The sequence below is a fragment of the Triticum aestivum genome, chromosome 4A (genome assembly GCF_018294505.1).
Source record: "Triticum aestivum cultivar Chinese Spring chromosome 4A, IWGSC CS RefSeq v2.1, whole genome shotgun sequence".
Taxonomy (NCBI): Eukaryota; Viridiplantae; Streptophyta; class Magnoliopsida; order Poales; family Poaceae; genus Triticum; species Triticum aestivum.
The window spans coordinates 422,144,843-422,168,218 of NC_057803.1; positions in this window are offsets into that span (position 1 = coordinate 422,144,843).

Here is a 23,376-nt window from a genome sequence, read left to right on the forward strand (position 1 = left end):
AAAATGACTTTCTCAAAATAAAGAAATATTGAGGATTTAATAATAAAATCAAATAAGATTTTATTTCGGAGTTTTTCGGTGTTTTATTTGAATTTAGGAAAAATGTGCGCTTTTCAAAATTGCATTTAGGTCCCAAATAAATGTTCACCTTGTGCGGCTTGATTTTAGAAGCCCGTGAAAATTTATTTCGGAATTTTTGGAGTCCGTTTAGTATTTCTTTTTATTTTTCTTCCGAGCGAAATAATTAAAAAAAACGAACCGACCTACGGGCCGTGTCCGGATAGGACTCCGGCCCGAGGTGGCCTTTAAAAGCCGGCCCAGCCCCCCGGGAGAAACCCTAGCTGCCCAGCCCCAAACCACCGCCGCCACCCGCGCCGCCGCCGCCGCCACTGCCGCCGCCGTTGAGGTTCGCCGCGCCTCGACTTCCGTGCCATCATTTTTTTACTAGCTACTAGATTTGTGGGCGCCGAGGTGAGCACTGGGAGATGATCAGCACCAGGAAGGATAGATCAATTGCAGCTTTTATCCAGGAGTTAAACCAGCACATTCGATGACAGGAGAACCAGATGTGCGCCGACATGATAGATCTAAAGAAGGCTAAGACTAGAATCAAGGAACTGGAGGAAGAACTCAAGGCTACACGTGAAGATTATGAAGAGGAAATTGAAGTATTGGTGGAGAAGAATGACGACCTGATCAAGAAGATTGGAATATTTATGGGAGGCCCTACGCTAGTAGATGAAGACGAAGAACCCCAGGAGATTAGCCCAGAAGACTACATCATCATCGACGGCACCAACTCGGAAGCAGATAGTAGCGATGATGACTATGTTGATGAAGCTGGAGCAGATATCATGGAGTCTGCAACCGAAGAATATTTCTAGTAGACCACCCCATCAGTAGTAGTAGTCCACCATGTAAATATAGTAGTCCGAGCACTTTTGCGATAGTTAGATCGATTGTATGCCCTTGTTTGATTGAATGAAGTGAATTGTTTGCTTTTTCCTCGTGTGCATATGGGTAGTGTTTTCTCTTTAGACCCCCTCTATTCTTATATGTCGTCTTTTCTAAACCCTCAGATGCCTCCGAGACGTGACCCCGGATTTGCCTTTCCACCGGAGCTCACCCAGTTGATCCAGCAGCAGAACACATTGATGCAGTTGCTAGTCCAGAATCAGAATCAAGGGAACAACAACAACAACCCACCACCACCACCACCACCACCTGTTGACCACTTAGCCCATTTTCTTAGGCTGAATCCGCCGGTGTTTTCCAGTAGCACCGAGCCGATAGTAGCAGATGATTGGCTCCGCAAGACAGCTAGGGAGTTAACCACAATAGGATGCACAGATGCAGAGAAGGTGAAGTTTGTCGCACATCAGCTAGAAGGACCCGCGGCATCATGGTGGGAGAATTTCACAGCCACTTTCCCTGTCGACACTGTCACATGGGACCAGTTTCAGCAGGCTTTTCGTACTGCACATGTTTCAGCAGGAGCTATGGCCATGAAGAAGCGTGAGTTTCGCAACTTGCGCCAAGGAGGACGGACAGTTGGCCAGTATGTGGAGGACTTTAGTAAGTTAGCACGTTATGCCCCAGATGACGTTGCTACGGATGCAACTAAGCAGGAGAAGTTTCTGGAAGGACTGAATGATGAGTTGAGCATGCAGTTGATGGTAGCAACCTTCAACAACTACCAGGAGTTGGTAGATCGTGCTCTTATGATTGAAGGCAAGCAGCAGCAAATTGAGAATCACAAGAGGAAGTATGGACAAGGAAAGTACAATTCAGGAGCTCAGCAGAAGCCACGTTTTACCCCTAGACCAGGAGGACATTTTCAGCATACCCATGGAGGAGGTAGCTCGCACAATCACAATGGCACCAAGAATGGTAATGGCAATGGAGGAAGCAACGGCCAGAATCGCACCAACCCATCAACCCCAGCCAAGAAGGACCTGAGCCAAGTCACTTGCTTTAAGTGTCAGAAGACCGGACATTATGCCAATGAATGTCCTGAAGGCCAAAATGGCAATGGAAGTTCTGGGAAGAAGCCGAACCCTTTCAACGGGGGACAGGTGAACCACGTTAGTGTGGAGGAGGTTGAAGCTCAGCCCGATGCAGTAATAGGTAAGTTTTTGGTTAAGTCATTTACTGCACTCGTTCTTTTTGATACTGGTGCAACGCATTCATACATCTCAAGGGGATTTGTGGATAAGTATAACCTACCAACTCAAGCCCTTAGGTCACCCATGTTAGTAACCTCGCCTGGAGCAGAGTATGTGGCTAGTCTATGGTGTGATCTGTTACCATTAAGGATTGGTAACTATGTTTTTCCCTCAGACCTAATAGTATTGGAATCTCAAGGATTGGATGTGATATTAGGCATGGATTGGTTATCAAAGTATGAAGGGAATATAGAATGTGCCAGTAAGTCAATTTTGCTTACCACCCCAGAAGGGAGAAGGATCAAGTATGTATCCCAGCATGTGCCAAAGAGGACTCAAGTAAATTGCTTAACAGGAGTTGTGCAGGAGGAAGTACCAGTGGTAAGGGATTTTCCTGAAGTATTTCCAGAAGAGTTGCCAGGCATGCCACCGGATAGAGATATTGAGTTTTTGATTGAGCTATTGCCAGGCACAGAGCCAATATCAAAGAGACCATATAGGATGCCAGCAAAGGATTTGGTGGAAATTAAGAAGCAGATTAAGGAGTTACTGGATAAGAGATATATTCGCCCAAGTTCTTCGCCTTGGGGATCGCCAGTACTACTAGTGGAGAAGAAGGATGGATCGTTAAGGATGGTTTTTGATTATCGAGGATTGAATGAAGTAACGATCAAGAACAAGTACCCACTACCAATGATCAACAATTTGTTTGATCGATTGCAAGGAGCTAAGGTATTTTCCAAGATCGATCTGCGATCAGGATACCACCAGTTGAAGATTCGAGAACAGGATATTCCGAAGACAGCTTTTACCACCAGGTATGGGTTGTATGAGTATACTGTTATGTCATTTGGTCTGACTAACGCACCTGCCTATTTTATGAACATGATGAACAAAGTGTTTATGGAGTTTTTGGAAAAGTTCGTCATAGTGTTCATTGATGATATCCTGGTTTATTCGAAGAATGAAGAGGAGCATAAGGAGCATTTGCGTTTGGTACTTGGAAAGCTCAGAGAACATCAATTATATGCCAAGTTCAGCAAATGTGAGTTTTGGTTGAAGGAAGTAGGATTCCTCGGACATGTTATATCTGGAGAAGGAATAGCAGTAGATCCCGCTAAAGTTGATACCGTGACCAAGTGGGAAGCCCCAACAATAGTGGGAGAGATCCGGAGTTTTCTTGGACTCGCAGGATACTACCGGAGATTTATTGAGAATTTCTCAAAGATTGCGAAGCCTATTACTAAGTTGTTGAAGAAGGATACCAAGTTCATATGGACGGAGGAATGTGAGGCTAGTTTCCAGGAGTTGAAGAAATGCTTGGTTACCTCACCAGTGTTGATTTTTCCAGACCAAACCAAAGATTATGAGGTGTATTGCGACGCTTCACGTCGAGGACTTGGAGCAGTGCTTATGCAGGAAGGGAGAGTTGTTTCATATGCCTCAAGACAACTGAAGCCTCATGAGTTGAATTATGCTACGCATGATTTGGAGTTAGCAGCCGTAGTGCACGCTTTGAAAACATGGAGGCATTTCCTCATTGGAAACCATTGTGAGGTGTACACGGATCATAAGAGTTTGAAGTACATTTTCACACAAAAGGAGTTGAATCTCAGACAAAGGAGATGGTTGGAGCTTATCAAGGATTATGATATGAGATTGCATTATCACCCCGGAAAGGCTAATGTAGTAGCTGACGCATTAAGCCGTAAGAGCCATGTCAATATGTTAATGACGGGAGAAATACCAAGTGAGTTAGCAGTAAATCTTCGTGAACTATGTTTGGAAATAGTTCCGAGAGGCTATGTAGCAGCATTGGAGATTCAGTCAACCTTGATGGATAGAATCAGGGAAGCTCAGAAAACTAACAAAGATATTGCCGCTATAAAGGAGAAACTGAGCAAAGGAAAAGCTAAAGGATTTCGTGAGGATGAGCACGACACCCTATGGTTTGAAGACCGCGTTTACGTACCCAATGACCCGGAGATCAGGAAGTTCATTTTGTAAGAGGCACATGACTCACCGTATTCGATTCACCCAGGAAATACCAAGATGTATTTGGATTTGAAGGATATTTTCTGGTGGACCGGAATGAAGAAGGATATTGCGGAGTATGTAGCAGTTTGTGATGTATGTCAGAGAGTGAAGGCAGAGCATCAGAAGCTAGCGGGATTGTTACAACCATTGCCGATACCCGAATGGAAGTGGGATAAGCTAGGCATGGATTTTATCACGGGATTACCCAGGACTCGTTCAGGCTATGACTCGATTTGGGTTGTAGTTGATCGATTGACGAAGGTAGCTCATTTCATCCCGGTAAAAACCACTTACACCAGTGCTAAGTTGGCAAAGATATACATGACCAGGATCGTATGTCTGCATGGAGTTCCAAGGAGTATCATATCAGATAGAGGAACCCAGTTTACCTCAAAGTTCTGGAAACAGTTGCACGAAACTTTGGGAACCAGGCTAGAATTCAGTACAGCTTTTCATCCACAGACAGATGGACAGACCAAGAGAGTCAATCAGATTTTGGAGGATATGCTGAGAGCTTGTGCGCTAGATTATGGATCTAGTTGGGACGATAATTTGCCATATGCAGAGTTCTCTTACAACAACAGTTACCAAACCAGTTTAAAGATGGCCCCTTTCGAAGCATTGTACGAAAGGAGGTGCAGGACACCGTTATCATGGGACAAAGTTGGAGACCGCCAGTTGTTTGGACCTGACTTGATTAAAGAGTCTGAACAGAAGGTGAAGTTGATTCACGATAGGCTCAAGGTAGCCCAGTCCAGACAGAAAAGTTATGCAGATTCTAAACGCAAGGAGACAGTTTACGAATTCGGAGATAGAGCTTATCTTCGAGTATCTCCACTTCGGGGAACAAAGCATTTTGGAGTTAAAGGGAAGTTAGCACCACGATTTGTAGGACCATATGGAGTTTTGGAGCGTATGGGAGAAGTGGCCTACAAGTTGGAATTGCCCGAAGGATTGTCAGGAGTTCATGATGTGTTCCATGTTTCCCAGTTGAAGAAATGTCACGCGGAGATGGCTGACATATCCTTGAGAGACACAGTGCCATTGGAAACTATTCAGTTGGATAACAATTTGACCTACGAGGAGAAGCCAATTAAGATCCTCGAGTTTGCCAGCCGAGTTACCCGCAGCAAGGTTATCAAGTTTTGCAAAGTTCAGTGGAGCCACCACACAGAGGATGAAGCCACCTGGGAGTGAGAGGAAGATTTGCTAAAGGACCACCCTCACCTATTTTCTAGCCAACCCGAATCTCGAGGGCGAGATTCATCATAAGGGGGGTAGGTTTGTAACATCCCAAATTTTCAATTTGGAATGTTATACATTAGATCATCAATGCATATCATATTTTATTTTTGCATTTTGGTTGATCCTAGAAATTCTACGCAACTCAATGACCCACGGAGAGAGTTGGGGATTTCGTTATTTTCATATTTGAGTTTTCTCAAATTTTGAAAATAGGATCATTTAATTTTATTTATTTTATCATCAATTATTTCTATTACAAAAATATGAGAGAGGGAATAAAATGACTTTCCCAAAATAAAGAAATATTTAGGATTTAATAATAAAATCAAATAAGATTTTATTTCAGAGTTTTTCGGTGTTTTATTTGAATTTAGGAAAAATGTGCGTTTTTCAAAATTGCATTTAGGTCCCAAATAAATGTTCACCTTGTGCGGCTTGATTTTAGAAGCCCGTGAAAAATTATTTCGGAATTTTTGGAGTTCGTTTAGTATTTCTTTTTATTTTTCTTCCGAGCGAAATAATTAAAAAAACGAACCGACCTACGGGCCGTGTCCGGATAGGACTCCGGCCCGAGGTGGCCTTTAAAAGCCGGCCCAGCCCCCCCGGGAAAAACCCTAGCTGCCCAGCCATATTTATTAGATGGCCTTAAGCCATATTTATTGTAATAAGTTCTCTTTTGAGACACTCGATGTAATAAGTGTGTGATTGCTACTCTGCTATAAATCCTCCGAGTACTGTGTGGTGTCAACATTACTGATCCAGGGATGACACCGGAGCACAGATATCAGACTATTTGAGGTCTGGGTGCTACATTTACTTTATTGTTCAATAAAAGGAAAGGAAATAAATGAAAAAGATCATATGCTAATCTTATGGTAAGTAATGACATCACATAAGGAAGAGTATAAGTAGAAAATTCTATTGGAGATTTATAAACATAGCATTGGTCAATGATGCAATTCATGAAAGAATTAATAAAGGAAGAGAAGATTCACATGCAAATACACTATCTTGGACATCTTTTATGATTGTGAGCCCCCATCGAATTATTATATGCCAAAATTGTTGATGTTGGACAAGGAAGACAATGTAATGATTTATGTTTATTCATATTCACATAGAAGTTATATTGTCATAGATCCTTTAACAAGTGGTGCTTGCCCCCTATCTTTGCTAGCCGAAAATTCCGCACCAAGTAGAGAAACTACTTGTGCATCCAAAAACCCTTAAACCCACATCTTATTTGAGGGTCCACCATACCTACCTATGGATTGAGTAAGATCCTTCAAGTAAGTTCTCATCGGTGGAATAAAGCAATAAAAATTGCTTCTAAAAGTGTTGGATCATTTGGTGTAATAGAAAATTGAGCGTTGTACGAACTTGTGATGGCAAAGAATAAAAGCGACAGACTGCATAATAAAGGTTGCTATCATAAGGGCAATATAACGTGACATTCTTTTGCACTAAGAGATTAAGCATACAAACAAAAAGCGCATGGCAACCTCTGCTTCCCTCTGCGAAGGGTCTATCTTCACTTTTATGTATTTACTTTTATGCAGGAGTCAAAGTATTTCTCTCTACTCCTTTTTATTTTCTCTTTTGGCAAGCATCATGTGGTGAGGAAAGATCTAGGCACATATATCCAGTTGGATATGGGTGGCATGAGTTATTATTGTTGACATCACCCTTGAGGTGAGTACGTTGGGAGGCGAAACTATAAGCCCCTATCTTTCTATGTGTCCGGTTGAAAGATTTTGCTCATGTGTATGCGGTGAGTATTAGCAATCATAGAAGACTATATGATGGTTGAGTATGTGCACGTGCCAAAAAGGCTCCGATACGTGACCCTTCCAAAAAAGATGATGAATTGTAGTTGCAAAGTTGACTGAGAACGTAGTTTGTTGGTTTCCAATAGAGTTTATGCTTTATACTTCGATGTTGTGATGAATTGTTACCTATTCATGAGAAGTCTATGATACGTCTCCAACGTATCTATAATTTTTATTGTTCCATACTGTTATATTATCATTCTTGGATGTTTTATAATCATTTTTAGTCATTTTAGATCAGTTTTTGGTACTAACCTATTGACATAGTGCCAAGTGCCAGTTGTTGTTTTTGGCATGTTTTTTACATCGCAGGTAATCAATATCAAATGGAGTCCAAACGCAGCGAAACTTTTTATTATTTTTTTGGACCAGAAGACACCCAATGGGCTGGAGAAGCGCCTAGGGGTTCTCCGAGGGGAGCACAACCCACCAGGACGCGCTTGGGGGCCCAGTCGCGCCCTGGTGGGTTGTGCCCACCACGGGTGCCCCCCGGCCCGCCTCTTTGCTCTATAAATACCCCAATATTCCAGAAACCCTAGGGGAGTCGACAAAAATAAATTCCAGCCGCCGCAGAGTCCAGAACCACCAGATCCAATCTAGACACCATCACGGAGGGGTTCACCACTTCCATTGGTGCCTCTCCGATAATGCGTGAGTAGTTCTTTGTAGACCTTCGGGTCCGTAGTTAGTAGCTAGATGGCTTCCTCTCTCTCGTTTGATTCTCAATACAATGGTCTCTTGGAGAGCCATATGACGTAACTCTTTTATGGTGTGTTTGTTGGGATCCGATGAACTTTGAGTTTATGATCAGATCTATCTCTTTTTATCCATGAAAGTTATTCGAGTTTCTTTGATCTCTTATATGCATGATTGCTTATAGCCTTGTATTTCTTCTCTGATATTTGGGTTTTGTTTGGCCAACTTGATCTATTTATCTTGCAATGGGAAGAGGTGCTTTGTAGTGGGTTCGATCTTACGGTGCTTGATCCCAATGACAGAAGGGGAACCGACACGTATGTATTATTGCTACTAAGGATAAAACGATGGGGTCTATTTCTACATAAATAGATCTTGTCCACATCATGTCATCATTCTTATTGCATTACTCCGTTTCTCCATGAACTTAATACACTAGATGCATGCTGGATAGCGGTCGATGTGTGGAGTAATAGTAGTAGATGCAGGCAGGAGTCGGTCTACTAATCTTGGACGTGATGCCTATATAATGATCATTGCCTGGATATCATCATGATTATTTGAAGTTCTATAAATTGCCCAACAGTAATTCATTTACCCACAGTTTGCTATTTTTCTAGAGAAAAGCCACTAGTGAAACCTACGGCCCCCGGGTCTCTTTCTCATATTATTTGCCTTTGCGATCTATTTTATTTGCCTTTTATTTTTAGATCTATTAAACCCAAAAATACAAAAATACCTTGCTGCAATTTATTTTATTTGGAGTTTGATCTATCAATATTTCCAACTCTATCACGTCCGTTTGCCAATTTGTGGCACTGTTACCCGAAAGGGATTGATAGCCCCTTTTACACGTGGGTTGCGAGTATTTGTTATTTGTGCGCAGGTGCTGTTTACGTAGTGTTGCTTGGTTCTCCTACTGGTTCGATAACCTTGGTTTCATCACTGAGGGAAATACCTACCGTCGCTATGTTGCATGACCCCTTCCTCTTTGGGAAAATACCGATGTAGCTTCAAGCCGCATCAAAAGGAATATTTGGCGTCGTTGCCGGGGAGGATCATCTACATCTACCAGGTTCCTAATCACAAATCTCATCTCCTTGCAATTTACATTATTTTCTGTTTTCCTCTCCCCCACTTCACAAAAAATTTCCGTTTTATTCGACCTCTTTTTCGTTCGCCGTTTTCTCGTTAGATCTATCCTTTGCTTGCAACCATGAGTGATTTTGGTATGGCACCAACAGATGATGGCCTAACTCCTAGGATCTGACGTACGGGCAGTCTGGATGCTAAAACTTTTATCTTGGGGCAAGGTAATGTTATGGGAAAGGAACATATCCAAGAATTTTTCAATTGCGTGGGAAATCTAAGTCTTGATGATGCTCCTATACTTAGAACTACTAGATCTTATGCGGATGCTATTCCAGCACTAGTTCTGAAACTTGAAATTAAATTTATCCGTACCCATCCTACTTTGCAAAGATTGTTTTTTGAGCTCCTCGTTATAAAGAACCCTAAGGCTAAAAAGTTGGCCACTCTCGTTCTTATGAAAGAGTTTGACTATATCATACAGGAAGCTAGGGAAATCTTCGATTTCTATGGTATGAATCATGAAAAGCCCGTGATAGATGAAATTCTTTACAATAGTGATTATGCGTTAAGACATTTGCTTGGGGATAATAAAATCTTTGATGAGAATCTTAAAAAGGAAGCCCCCATTCTAGATGTAATTCAACAAGTTTTTAATAATGTTAATCAACACTACTCTTGGATTGTTGCCGGAAATCAATGTGGTTATGATAATGGGCAACTTAATAGTGCTAAAGTTTCTACGATCAATATGTTTTATGTTGTTTTCACAAAACCTCAAGATGAAATCACCTCTAAGGGAATTAAGAAGAAGGATGACAAAACTTAGATCCTTGCTTTATGCCTAGCAAGGAGCGTGAAACAATAGCGCTTGCTGGCAGGTAACCCAATGAATAAAGGGGGGCCACCAAGTGGGCATAACCCACCTGGGCGCGCTAGGAGGCCCAGGCGCTCCCTGGTGGGTTGTGCCCTCCTTGGCCCACCTCTGGTGCCCCTCTTCTGGTATATAAGTCATTTTGACCTAGAAAAAATAAGGAGAGGTATTTTGAGCCGAAGTGCCGCCGTCTCGAGGCTTGGGCAGGAGCACTTTTGCCATCCGGCGGAGCAATTCCGTCGGGGGAACTTCACTCCCTGAGGGGGAAATCATCGTCATCATCATCAGCAACAACTCTCCCATCTTGGGGAGGCAATCTCCATCAACATCTTCAACAGCACCATCTCCTCTCAAACCCTAGTTCATATCTTGTGTTCAATCCTTGTCCCAGAACTATAGATTGGTACTTGTGGGTGCTAGTAGTGTTGATTACATCTTGTAGTTGATTACTATATGGTTTCTTTGGTAGAAGATTATATGTTCAGATCAATTATGCTATTTAATACCCCTCTGATCTTGAGCATGATTATGATTTGTGAGTAATTACTTTTGTTCTTGAGGTCATGGGAAAAATCTTGTTGCAAGTAATCATGTGAACTTGATATGTGTCCGATATTTCGATGGTACATATGTTGTGATTCCCTTAGTGGTGTCGTGTGAACGTTGACTACATGACACTTCACCATATTTGGGCCTCAGGGAATGCATTGTAGACTATTTATTAGATGATGGGTTGCGAGAGTGACAGAAGCTTAAACCCTAGTTTATGCGCTATTCCGTAAGGGACTGATTTGGATCCAAAAGTTCAATGCTATGGTTAAAATTTATTCTTAATACTTTTCTCGTAGTTGTGGATGCTTGTGAGGGGGTTAATCATAAGTAGGAGGTTTGTTCAAGTAAGAACATCACCTAAGCACCGGTCCACCCACATATCAAATTATCAAAGTAGCGAACACAAATCAAACCAACATGATGAAAGTGACTAGATGAAATTCCCGTGTACCCTCAAGAATGCTTCGCTTATCATAAGAGACTGTTTTGGCATGTCCTTTGCCTCAAAAGGATTGGGCTACCTTGCTGCACTTTTGTTACCATTACCATTACTTGCTCGTGCTATCAAACTACTCGTTACTTATAATTTCAGTGCTTGTAGAGAATACCTTGTTGAAAACCACTTGTCATTTCCTTCTGCTCCTCGTTGGGTTCAACACTCTTACTTATCAAAAGGACTACGATTGATCACATATACTTGTGGGTCATCAAGAACATTGTCGAAATCACTGAGCACTACAGGGTCTGGGCAGCACGAAGAAGGACTCCATGGTTGAACTCGCTTCGTCCATCATCGACCCATACTACGAAAAGATGAAGCAAGATGCCAACAGAACACATCCCGTATCCTGGCACGAGGCCTGGATGTGGCAACTGGATGAACCTCACCTTAGGTTCGTGGCCAAGAGCGTGTACACATGCTACGAGATGCACTAGCGGATTGTTGACATGAGGAAGTGCCTCATTACCGAGATCAACGAGGCCGGATCGAGCCACAAGCAGAGCAGTAGCGGCAAACGTCCCAAGAAGTAGATGATGATCAGATGATCGTTTATCCTACTTAATTATGCATGTAATATATAGTTGACTTTGGTGTGTGGAAATGTCATGTGTGTAGTAGCCACCTATGTAATTATGCATGTAATAGTTTACTTTGGGTGTGCAAATGTCATGTGTGTAGTAGCCACCTATGTAATTGGATGTTTAATTTGGTTATGCAACCATGTCCTTATGTGTGTGTGTGTGTGTGTTGTTGTTGTTCTGTATGCAATCCCAACGCACAACACACACGTCTTATTAGCAGCAATCATTTGTGTTATTATCGGTCTTCGCACACATTTCTGATTACAGACCTGTTTGCCGCGTATCACACACATCTTGTTATATTGAGTCGTTTCTGTTATCTTGGCTCAATGCAAACAGTTCATCCAAGTGAACAATTTGCCCTCTACCGCACACACCTTCATCTAGCTGCCCGTTTCTATTCTCGTTCCTCATGGAAACAGTTCATTGAACTGAACTATATGCCATGCATCACACACACAACTAAAATATGAACTGTGTTTGATGCATGTGTCATCGCAAACGTTTTGCATATTTTTTGATGGTTTTTTACATCACCGTTTGCGATTATTGCATCGCACACAGTTTCGTCGAAGGGTCTCTGATCATAGCGTCGCGTTAGCACCATCCTGCAGTAGTGAAAGTCTTCATATGATCAAATTCCTCATATGGTCAAAAGTACACTTATCCTCGTGCTAATGCTTCTGTTTCACAGGGAAAATCTAAGAGTCATGAATATGTGCATTATTCTTCAAATCATTATGTTCATAAGTCCTCGAAGAATTTCTCTACTTATTCATATGCATGCTCTGACCCCTCTTCTGTGAGACGAAGTGCACTGGCTTCGATGCCACCTTTCTCATATGGAGCTCGCAGAATGATGAACTCTTTGCTACCCCTCCAGATGTGGGTGGTGAACAAGAAGAACTAATCTCTTATGTAGGGTGAGGTCTCCAGACAAGCTTGAACGTCTGGAGAATTTGCTGGAGACCTGAGAATGCTTGAAAGGACGCAAGCTAATCATGAAGAAATGAATTACTCATTTCTCATGTCCTTATTGTTGTATCTATTGCACTACTTGATGAAATTCTATCTGATGAATTTGATGTTATATTCTTCACTATGAAGTATATGAGTTTGTAAGATGCACTAGTTCACCTACAGGATGAATCTCTCAAAGCTACTAAATGGTTCCTCAATAGTCAATGTACAAATCACATGACTGGTGACAAGAACTTGCTCATGGACTCTGCTCTATCTCCATCACATCTGAAGCATATCACCTATGTTGATAAAGGAAAAAAGCAACATATTGGGTCTAGGTAGGGTTGCAATCTCAAAGGATCGACACATGGACAAAGGCATGCTTGTCGAGTCCCTCGGATTCAACCTCATGTTTGTCTCAATGCTTTGTAATCTTGATATGGTTGTCATCCTTGGCAAATATCATTGCATAGTACTCATGGAATCTGACAAATCCAAAGTCTTCGAAGGCTTTAGGAGAGGAGACCTCTATCGCACTGTCAGTCCAGCGATGGCCACTATGTGCCAGCCTCGGCCACAGGGCACCGTCCCTAGCAGTTCTCCCTCCCCCTCCATGCGTGGCCCAGCCCTGCTGGTGATGCTGTCCTTCGATTGGGTGCGGGATCTGCAGCCAGTCTCAAGGGTGTAAGCGGCATCTTCCTGCTTGCGGCCCCCTCGCCACCAGCGGCCCATCCTCTCCCCCGAGGCACAGCGACGGCTCTCATGGTGGCGACAAGTATACAGTGCTAGTGGTGGTTCTTGAAGCCCTCAAGGCGGGTCCTTGCTGGCACTACTCCAACCCCGACAACCTTGGACCTGTGTCCCTTCCGGTGTCCATGGTTGCCGACGTCCTCTGTCGGGCAGCTCTGGCCTCGATGACCCAACAACTGCATTCGTTCTAGCTTGCCTGGCTCCGCGATGTCCCGATGACTATGGACACGGTAACCAGGATCTGCGTCCCTCCAGTCCTTGCTTGCCGGCATTGCCGATCGCTGTCGCCCCACCCCCTTGTGGCTTGCTTCGCGCCCGCCCTACCTTGTACGCCTCAAAGCCTCCGCTTTTGCTAGATCCAATGCTCAGGGATTCGGAGGCGGTGCCACCCTCCGAAGGCAGTTGCAACCCCGCCAACCCGCTTCCGACATGGTGACTCCGACCGGCTTTGGCTTCCTCATCTTCGTTTTCAGATGGCTATGGGATTGCTCAGCCTTAGGCCAGGGAGAAATCCTGGCTCGGCTTGCCGATGCTGGCAGCGGCGGCGTCTGCGGATGTCGTTTCCGTCTTGGAGGCACTCTTAAGGCCCTCAGCTGCACCCCTCTTTGAGCTCAGGGGAAACCCTAGGTCCGGTTCCTTTGCATCGGATGGCGCTGGCATCTCGACGTTGTCCTCCTTCTTGAAGGCGCCATCTTGCTTGCTCGTGGTGTCCCCGGTTTTGGTTCTCGAGATGTTGATGCTCTAGTTGGTTCAGTGTTGCCACTCTTGGTTCGGGTTTGGTAGGTTTAGCTGTGATGTATCCTCTCTTGGGTCGAGCATCCCTTTCCTTTCTGCTCCAGGGACCATGTTCACGCCTGCCTGCGTCCGTGTCATGTGTTGTACCCCTATCTGTACTCATTCTATTTCTTCTATCAATGCAATGATACGCAAGCTTTGCGTACTCAAGAAAAAAATAAAAATAAGTTTCAAAAAATACATTGAATTTTTTGTAAAAATACGCCGAACAATTTTAACTACACAGTGTACATTTTCATGATATATGATGAACAAATTTTAAATATACATTGAACATTTTTGTAATATACGTTGAACAATTTTTAACTACACATTGAGCAATTTTGTTATATACGTTAAACAAATATTAAATACATATTGAACATTTTGTGATATACGCTGAACAATTTTAAAATTGTGAACAAATGTTTTCTAAAAGTGAACAAAATTTGAAATCCATGAACAATTTTTGAAATCATGAACAAAATTTGGAATTTCAAACATTTTCTTGAAAACAAAGTATAAAAATAAAAATGAAAAAAAGATAAAATGAAAGAATAGAAACACACAAAAACACAAAAAAAAACACAAAACCCAAAAAAAGGGAAAAATGGTTCAGTAGGTTCCCAAAACTAGGTTCTCGCTTGAAGTGGGCCGGTGTGCCTCGTTTGCTCGCTTCGCTTCAGCGAAGCAGTGATGAACGGACACACACGGGCGTCATATAGGATATGTCGGGATGAAGTTGGGGGGGGGGGGGGACTCCTCCTTCCTTGGCCGACGAGCCAAGGAGGGGAACCCTCCCCAAGTCGCCCACCCCTCTCCCCTATACCTATATATACATGAGGGGGCGCCCCCTTGAGACACACAAGTCCCTTTGATCTGGGCACCCCCTCTCTAGTCCTCTCTAGTTCCTCATGATAGAGAAGCCCGTGAGTTTCTCTTCTCCCTCCTCTAGTTCTTCGGCGACTCAAAGCTTTGAACGGTGAATCGCTATCGGATCATCAAGACTGTATGCGTGCAATACTAAGAGAGATTGTTCTTTCGATCTTTTCTTCGAGGGATCATTCGTGGGACAGATCGACGGATTCAAGAATGATCTACACCAACTCTTTTTCCGCTGCAACTCGAAGGTGGTAATGATTTGATCTAACCTTGTATGCATTTTCATAGTAATCCTAGGATCTTGACCATAGACCAATTTTTTGTTTTGTTTTCTACTATGTCTCCCAACAATATCTGATCTCCTTTTCATAGATGACATATTACTTTTCTTCAAAGCAAACCATGACCAAGCAATAGAAGTTAGAAGTATTTTAAACCACTACACATCTGCTACTGGGCAATGTTAAATTCTAGAAGATGCTCACTTTTATTTTGTTTGACATTCCCTTCCAATCAGCAAGTTGATGTACGTACAATATTGCATGTTGAGAATGTTGGGTTTGAGGAAAGATATTTGGGGCTACCAACACCTGACAGACGTATGTGTTGGGGAACGTAGCATTCAATTTCAAAAAACTTCCTACGATCATGCAAGATCTATCTAGGAGAAGCATACCAACGAAAGGGGGAGAGTGTGTCCATGTACCCTCGTAGACCGAAAGCGGAAGCGTTAGGTTAACGCGATTGATGTAGTTGAACGTCTTCGCGATCCAACCGATCAAGTACCGAACGTACGGCACCTCCGAGTTCAGCACACATTCAGCTCGATGACGTCCCTCAAACTCTTGATCCAGCAGAGGGTCGAGGGAGAGTTTCTTCAGCACGACAGCGTGATGACGGTGATGGTGATGTGATCCACGCAGGGCTTCGCCTAAGCACTACGACGCTATGACCGGAGGAGTAAACTGTGGAGGGGGGCACCGCACACGGCTAAGAGAACAATTGTTGTACTTTGGGGTGCCCCTACCCCCGGATATAAAGGAGGAGAGGAGGAGGCCGGCCACCAGGGGCGTGCCAAGGAGAGGGGAGTCCTACTAGGACTCCAGTCCTAGTAGGATTCGGCCCCCCTCTTTTTTCCTTCTCATGGAGGGGAAAGAGGGAAGGGAGAGGGAAGGGAGAGGGAAGATGAGAAGGAAAGGGGGGCACGCCCCTCTCCTAGTCCAATTCGGACTCCCTATGGGAGGGGGGCGCGGCCACCCCTTGTGGGCTGCCTCCCCTCTCCCCTATCGCCCATGTAGGCCCATTACTTTCCTCGGGGGGCTCCGGTAACCCCTTGGTACTCTGATAAATATCCGAAATGTCCCGAAACCATTCCGATGTCCAAATACTATCGTCCAATATATCAATCTTTACCTCTCGACTATTTTGAGACTCCTCGTCATATCCGTGATCTCATCCGGGACTTCAAACAACCTTCAGTCACCAAAACACATAACTCATAATACAAATCGTCATCGAACGTTAAGCGTGCGGACCCTGCGGGTTCGAGAACTATGTAGACATGACCGAGACATATCTCTGATCAATAACCAACAGCGGAACCTGGATGCTCATATCGGTTCCTACATATTCTACGAAGATCTTTATCGGTCAAACCGCAATAACACCATACGTCATTCCGTTTGTCATTGGTATGTTACTTGCCCGAGATTCGATCGCCGGTATCCTCACACCTAGTTCAATCTCGTTATCGGCAAGTCTCTTTACTCGTTTCATAATGCATCATCCCGCAACTAAGTCATTAGTCACATTACTTGCAAGGCTTATAGTATGTGCATTACCGAGAGGGCCCAGAGATACCTCTCTGATACTCGGAGTGACAAATCCTAATCTTGATCTATGCCAACCCAACAAACACCTTCGGAGAGACCTGTAGAGCATATTTATGATCACCTAGTTATGTTGTGATGTTTGATAGCACACAAGGTGTTCCTCCGCTATTTGGGAATTGCATAATCTCATAGTTAGAGGAAGTATGTATAAGTCATGAAGAAAGCAATAACAATAAAACTTAACAGTCATTATGCTAAGCTAACATATGGGTCTTGTCCATCACATCATTCTCCTAATGATGTGATCCCGTTCATCAAATGGCAAAACATGTCTATGGTCAGGAAACTTAACCATCTTTGATTAACGAGCTAGTATAGTAGAGGCATACTAGGGACACTTCGTTTTGTCTATGTATTCACACATGTATCAAGTTTCCGGTTAATTCAATTCTAGCCTGAATAATAAACATTTATCACAATATAAGGAAGTATAAATAACAACTTTATTATTGCCTCTACACTACTAGGGAAAACCTTATACACAGATGATACGTCTCCATGTATCTATAATTTTTGATTGCTCCATGCTATTAAATTATCTGTTTTGGATGTTAATGGGATTTATTTTACACTTTTATATTATTTTTGGGACTAACCTATTAACCAGAGGCCCGGCCCAAATTGTTGTTTTTTTGCCTATTTTAGTGTTTCGCAGAAAAGGAATATCAAACAAAGTCCAAACGGAATGAAACCTTCAGGAACGTGATTTTCTCAACAAACATGATCCAGGAGACTTGGAGTGGGCATCAAGAAACAATCGAGGAGGCCACGAGGCAGGGGGCTTGCCTACCCCCCTGGGCGCACCCTCCACCCTCTTGGGCCCCTCGTTGCTCCACCGACCTACTTCTTCCTCCTATATAAGTCCACGTACCCCACAAACATCCAGGAGCACCACCAAAAAATAATTCCACCGCCGCAACCTTCTGTACCCGAGAGATCTCATCTTGGGGCCTTTTGTGGAGCTCTATCGGAGGGGGCATTGATCATGGAGGGCCTCTACATCAACTCCATGGCCTCTCCGATGATGTGTGAGTAGTTTACTTCAGACCTTCGGGTCCATAACTAGTAGCTAGATGGCTTCTTCTCTCTCTCCTTGAATCTCAATACAAAGTTCTCCTCGATCTTCTTGGAGATCTATTCGATGTAATCTTATTTTGCGGTGTGTTTGTCGAGATCCGATGAATTGTGGGTTTATGATCAAGTTTATCTATGAACAATATTTGATTCTTCTCTGAATTCTTTTATGCATGATTGGTTTATCTTTGCAAGTCTCTTCGAATTATCAGTTTGGTTTGGCCTACTAGATTGATCTTTCTTGCAATGGGAGAAGTGCTTAGCTTTGGGTTCAGTCTTGCGGTGCTCGATCCCAGTGACAGTAGGGGAAATGACACGTATTGTATTGTTTCCATCGAGGATAAAAAGATGGGGTTTATATCATATTGCATGAGTTTATCCCTCTACATCATGTCATCTTGCTTAAAGCATTACTCTGTTCTTATGAACTTAATACTCTAGATGCATGTTGGATAGCGGTCGATGTGTGGAGTAATAGTAGTAGATGCAGAATAGTTTCGGTCTACTTGTCATGGACGTGATGCCTATATACACGATCATACCTAGATATTCTCATAACTATGCTCAATTCTATCAATTGCTCGATAGTAATTCGTTTACCCACCATAATACTTATGCTCTTGAGAGAAGCCACTAGTGAAACCTATGGCCCCCGGGTCTATCTTCCATCATATTAATCTTCCAACACTTAGCTATTTCTATTGTCGTGTATTTTACTTTGCATCTTTATTTCTCTTTATCATAAAAATACCAAAAATATTATCTTATCATATCTATCAGATCTCACTCTCGTAAGTGACCGTGAAGGGATTGACAACCCCTTTATCGCGTTGGTTGCGAGGTTCTTATTTGTTTGTGTAGGTGTGTGGGACTCGAGTGTGATCTCCTACTGGATTGATACCTTGCTTCTCAAAAACCAAGGGGAATACTTACGCTACTTTACTGCATCACCCTTTCCTCTTCAAGGGAAAACCAACGCAGTGCTGAAGAGGTAGCAAGAAGGATTTCTTGCATCGTTACCGGGGAGATTCGCGCCAAGTCAAGTCAAGATTTGACTCCCGACAATGAGCCATTTCTAGCGCCGTTGCCGGGGAGTCTACGCCCAAGTCAAGACATACCAAATACCCATCACAAACTGTTATCCCTCGCATTACATTATTTGTCATTTGCCTCTCGTTTTCCTCTCCCCACTTCACCCTTGCTGTTTTATTCGCCCTCTCTTTTCCGTTCGCCTCTTTTTTGCTTCCTTCTTGTTTGCTCGTGTGTTGGATTGCTTGCTTGTCACGATGGCTCAAGACAATACTAAATTGTGTGACTTTGCCAATACCAACAACAATGATTTTCTTAGCACTCCTATTGCTCCTTTTACCGATGCTGAATCTTGTGAAATTAATGCTGCTTTGTTGAATCTTGTCATGAAAGATCAATTCGCCGGCCTTCCTAGCGAAGATGCCACTACCCATCTAAATAGCTTTGTTGATTTGTGTGATACGCAAAAGAAGAAAAATGTGGACAATGATATTGTTAAATTGAAGCTATTTCCTTTTTCCCTTAGAGATCATGCTAAAGCTTGGTTTTCATCTTTGCCTAAAAATAGTATTGATCATGGAATAAGTGCAAAGATGCTTTTATCTCTAAGTATTTTCCTCCCGCTAAAATCATCTCTCTTAGAAACGATATTATGAATTTTAAGCAACTTGATCATGAACATGTTGCACAAGCTTGGGAGAGGATGAAATTAATGATACGTAATTGCCCTACACATGGTTTGAATCTTTGGATGATTATACAAATTTTTATGCCGGATTGAATTTTGCTTCTAGAAATCTTTTAGATTCGGCCGTGGGAGGCACTTTTATGGAAATCACTTTAGGATAAGCTACTAAACTCCTAGATAATATTATGGTTAATCATTCTCAATGGCACACCGAAAGATCTACTAATAAAAAAGTGCATGGGATAGAAGAAATTAATGTTTTGAGTGGAAAGATGGATGAACTTATGAAATCGTTTGCTAATAAGAGTGTTTCCTCTGATCCTAATGATGTGCCTTTGTCTACCTTGATTGAGAATCATAATGAATCTATGGATGTGAATTTTGTTGGTAGGAACAATTTTGGTAATAACACGTATAGAGGTAATTTTAATTCTAGGCCGTTTCCTAGTAATTCCTCTAATAATTATGGTAATTCCTACAACAATTCTTATGGAAATTTTAATAAGATGCCCTCTGAATTTGAGACTAGTGTTAAGGAGTTTATGAATTCGCAAAAGAATTTCAATGTTTTGCTTGAAGAAAAATTGCTTCAGGTTGATGAATTGGCTAGGAACATTGATAGAATTTCTCTTGATGTTGATTATTTGAAACTTAGATCTATTCCACCTAAGCATGATATCAATGAGTCTCTCAAACCCATGAGAATTTCCATTCATGAGTGCAAAGAAAGAACCTCTAGGATGCATGCTAAGAAAGATTGCTTCGTGAAAGTGTGTTCTTCTAGTTATTAAATCTTTTTTTTGCAATATGAATCTTGATAATGATGGGACTGAAGATGAGCCACCTTTACGTAGAAGGCGTTCCAAAAATTCGGAGATTTTATATCTTGATGCAAAAATTGATAAAAGTGGGATTGAAGAGGTCAAAACTTTAAATAGCAATGAACCCACTATCTTGGATTTCAAGGAATTTAATTATGATAATTGCTCTTTGCTAGATTGTATTTCCTTGTTGCAATCCATGCTAAATTCTCCTCATCCTTATAGTCAAAATAAAGCTTTTATTAAACATATCGTTGATGCTTTGATGCAATATTATGAAGAAAAACTTGAGTTGGAAGTTTCTATCCCTAGAAAACTTTATCATGAGTGGGAACCTACTATTAAAATTAAAATTAAAGATCATGAATGCTATGCTTTGTGTGATTTGGGTGCTAGTGTTTCCACGATTCCGAAAACTTTATGTGATTTGCTAGGATTCCATGAATTTGATGATTGTTCTTTAAACTTGAACCTTGCAGATTCCACTATTAAGAAAACTATGGGAAGAATTAATGATGTTCTTATTGTTGCAAATAGGAACTATGTGCCCGTAGATTTTATTGTTCTTGACATAGATTGCAATCCTTCATGTCCTATTATTCTTGGTAGACCATTCCTTAGAACAATTGGTGCTGTAAGTGCATCTAGTGCCACCCCTAGTTGGTTTTGGAATATTGACGACAAACCTGGTTGAGGGACTAATGTGTTTGTGAGAATTGCAGGATAACATAGGTAGAAGTCCCTCATTGATTCGGTTTTCCTACCAGAGATGACCCCTAAAAATGTATGAAGACATTGAAGTCAAAAGTGGTATGTGAAGACATTCACATTGAAGACTATGACAAGAGAAGACATCGCGTGAAGACTATGGAGCGCGAAGACTTAGTTGTTTCGTCGTTCTTTTTCTTCTTTGTTGAGTCATAGGAACCACCGTACTGTTAAGTGGGGTCCAAGAGAACCAGTCAGAATGACTGAAGTGATGCTTAACCAAAATCCTATATCTTCGAGTGAAGACTATGAGAGCAAATCTTATTCAGAGTTGGATAAGTCAGCTTTCCTTGTAGCCCAAGTAAAGTTGCCGTGTGTGTTTGAAATCTGACCGTTGGAACACGTGTCAGTTCTTTAGTGACCCAGGGTCATTTCGGACAAATCAGGTCGGGTTGCCTAGTGGCTATAAATAGCCCACCCCCTACAACCATAAACGGTTGGCTGCTCAGAGTTAGTGTACGGCTTTTCTCGTTTGAGAGCAACCCACCTCGAAGCCTTTGAGAGAGAATTCCTTGCGAGGACAAAGCCCTAAACACCCAGAGCCAAAGAGTGTTAGGTATCACTGAAGTCTTCCTGTCTGTGTGATCTGAAGACTTATTACACTTGAGGACTGTGAATCCTCCAGCCGGTTAGGCGTCATGTTCTGAGCATCCAAGAGTCATTGTGGATTGCCGGTGAACGAAGTCTGTGAAGGTTTGGAAGTCTACCTTGAAGACTTACTAGAGTGATTGGGCGAGGACTGGGTGTCCTTAGCTCAAGGGGAATAAGGTGAAGACACGGTCTTCTGAGTTGAATCTCAGCCTCCCTAACCAGACGTACAGTTGTCACAACAACTGGAAGTGGTCCAACAAATCATTGTCTTCAACGAGTCACTGGTTCTATCCTTCCCATCTCTTTATTTACAGTTGGTCCTTGTGAAGTCATTGCTTGTTTGCATTATCCTTTGTCTTCACTGAGTGACTGCTTGTTCTGATTGGCTTCATACTATCTTCCTACCTGATCTATACTGCCTATCTGCTATTAGTCGTTGTGCTTTCACTTCATTGAATACTCGACTATGGCTTGCTTAGTGTAGTCTACCTTCCGTTGCATGGTAATAGGTTTATCTCTATCATTTGTCTTTGAAACTTCCATGTTTTGAAGACTTTCATGAAAAACGCCTATTCACCCCCCCTCTAGTCGATCACTAGCACTTTCAATTGGTATCAAAGCAAGGTACTCCCTTGTTCTGTGTGATTCGGTTTAACCACCTGGAGTTTTAGCTATGTCGACTGCAGGGATAATCAAAGTCTCCGCTGCGTGCCCAGTCTTCGATGGAACTGAATATCCCTACTGGAAGAATAAGATGCGCATGCATCTTGAAGCCATTGATGTCGACCTCGGGTATGTCGTCAAGAATGGCGTCCCCAAGGCTGGTGAAGGTGTCACCACTGCTAATGTCAAGAAGTTCATTCAACTAGACTCTACTGCCAAGAACATCATCTGTGGTCATCTGACCAAAGGGCAGTATGGCCGTGTGAGTGCTCTGGAAACATCTAAGGTAGTCTGGGACTGGCTTTCCAAGGTCAACAAAAGCGTCTCAACCCAGAGAGATCAAAGAATCAGTGTCCCTCGCAACCTCTTCAACCGCTTCAAGAGAAACGACAATGAGAATGTCCAGCTCACGTTTGATCGACTCACTGACATCACAAATGAGCTTCAAGCCCTCGGCGCTACTGAGATCACCAAGCATGAAGTCGTCAAGACACTCCTGAGATCACTTGACAGCTCATTTGACACCCTAGCCCTGATGATTCAAGAACGTCCTGACTTCAAGACACTCGATCCATCTGACATACTTGAAAGGCTCAACACACATGAGTTTCAGCTTTCTGAGAAAAGAGACATCTACGGTCCCAACTATGGGCGAACTCGTGCCTTGAAGGCAAAAGCTGTCTCCTCATCTGAAGAAGAATCTGACTGCAGTTCTGATGATCCTGAAGACATTGGAAAGGAGCTTGCTATGCTTGTGAAGAAGTTCCAAAAATTCACCAAGAAGAAAGGCTTCAGAAAGTCTTCACGATCAAGCTCAAGGAATGATGAAGCTTCTGCTCATGATTATAAGAAGAAATGCCACAAGTGCAAGAAACTTGGCCACTACATCTCTGAGTGTCCACAGTGGGACA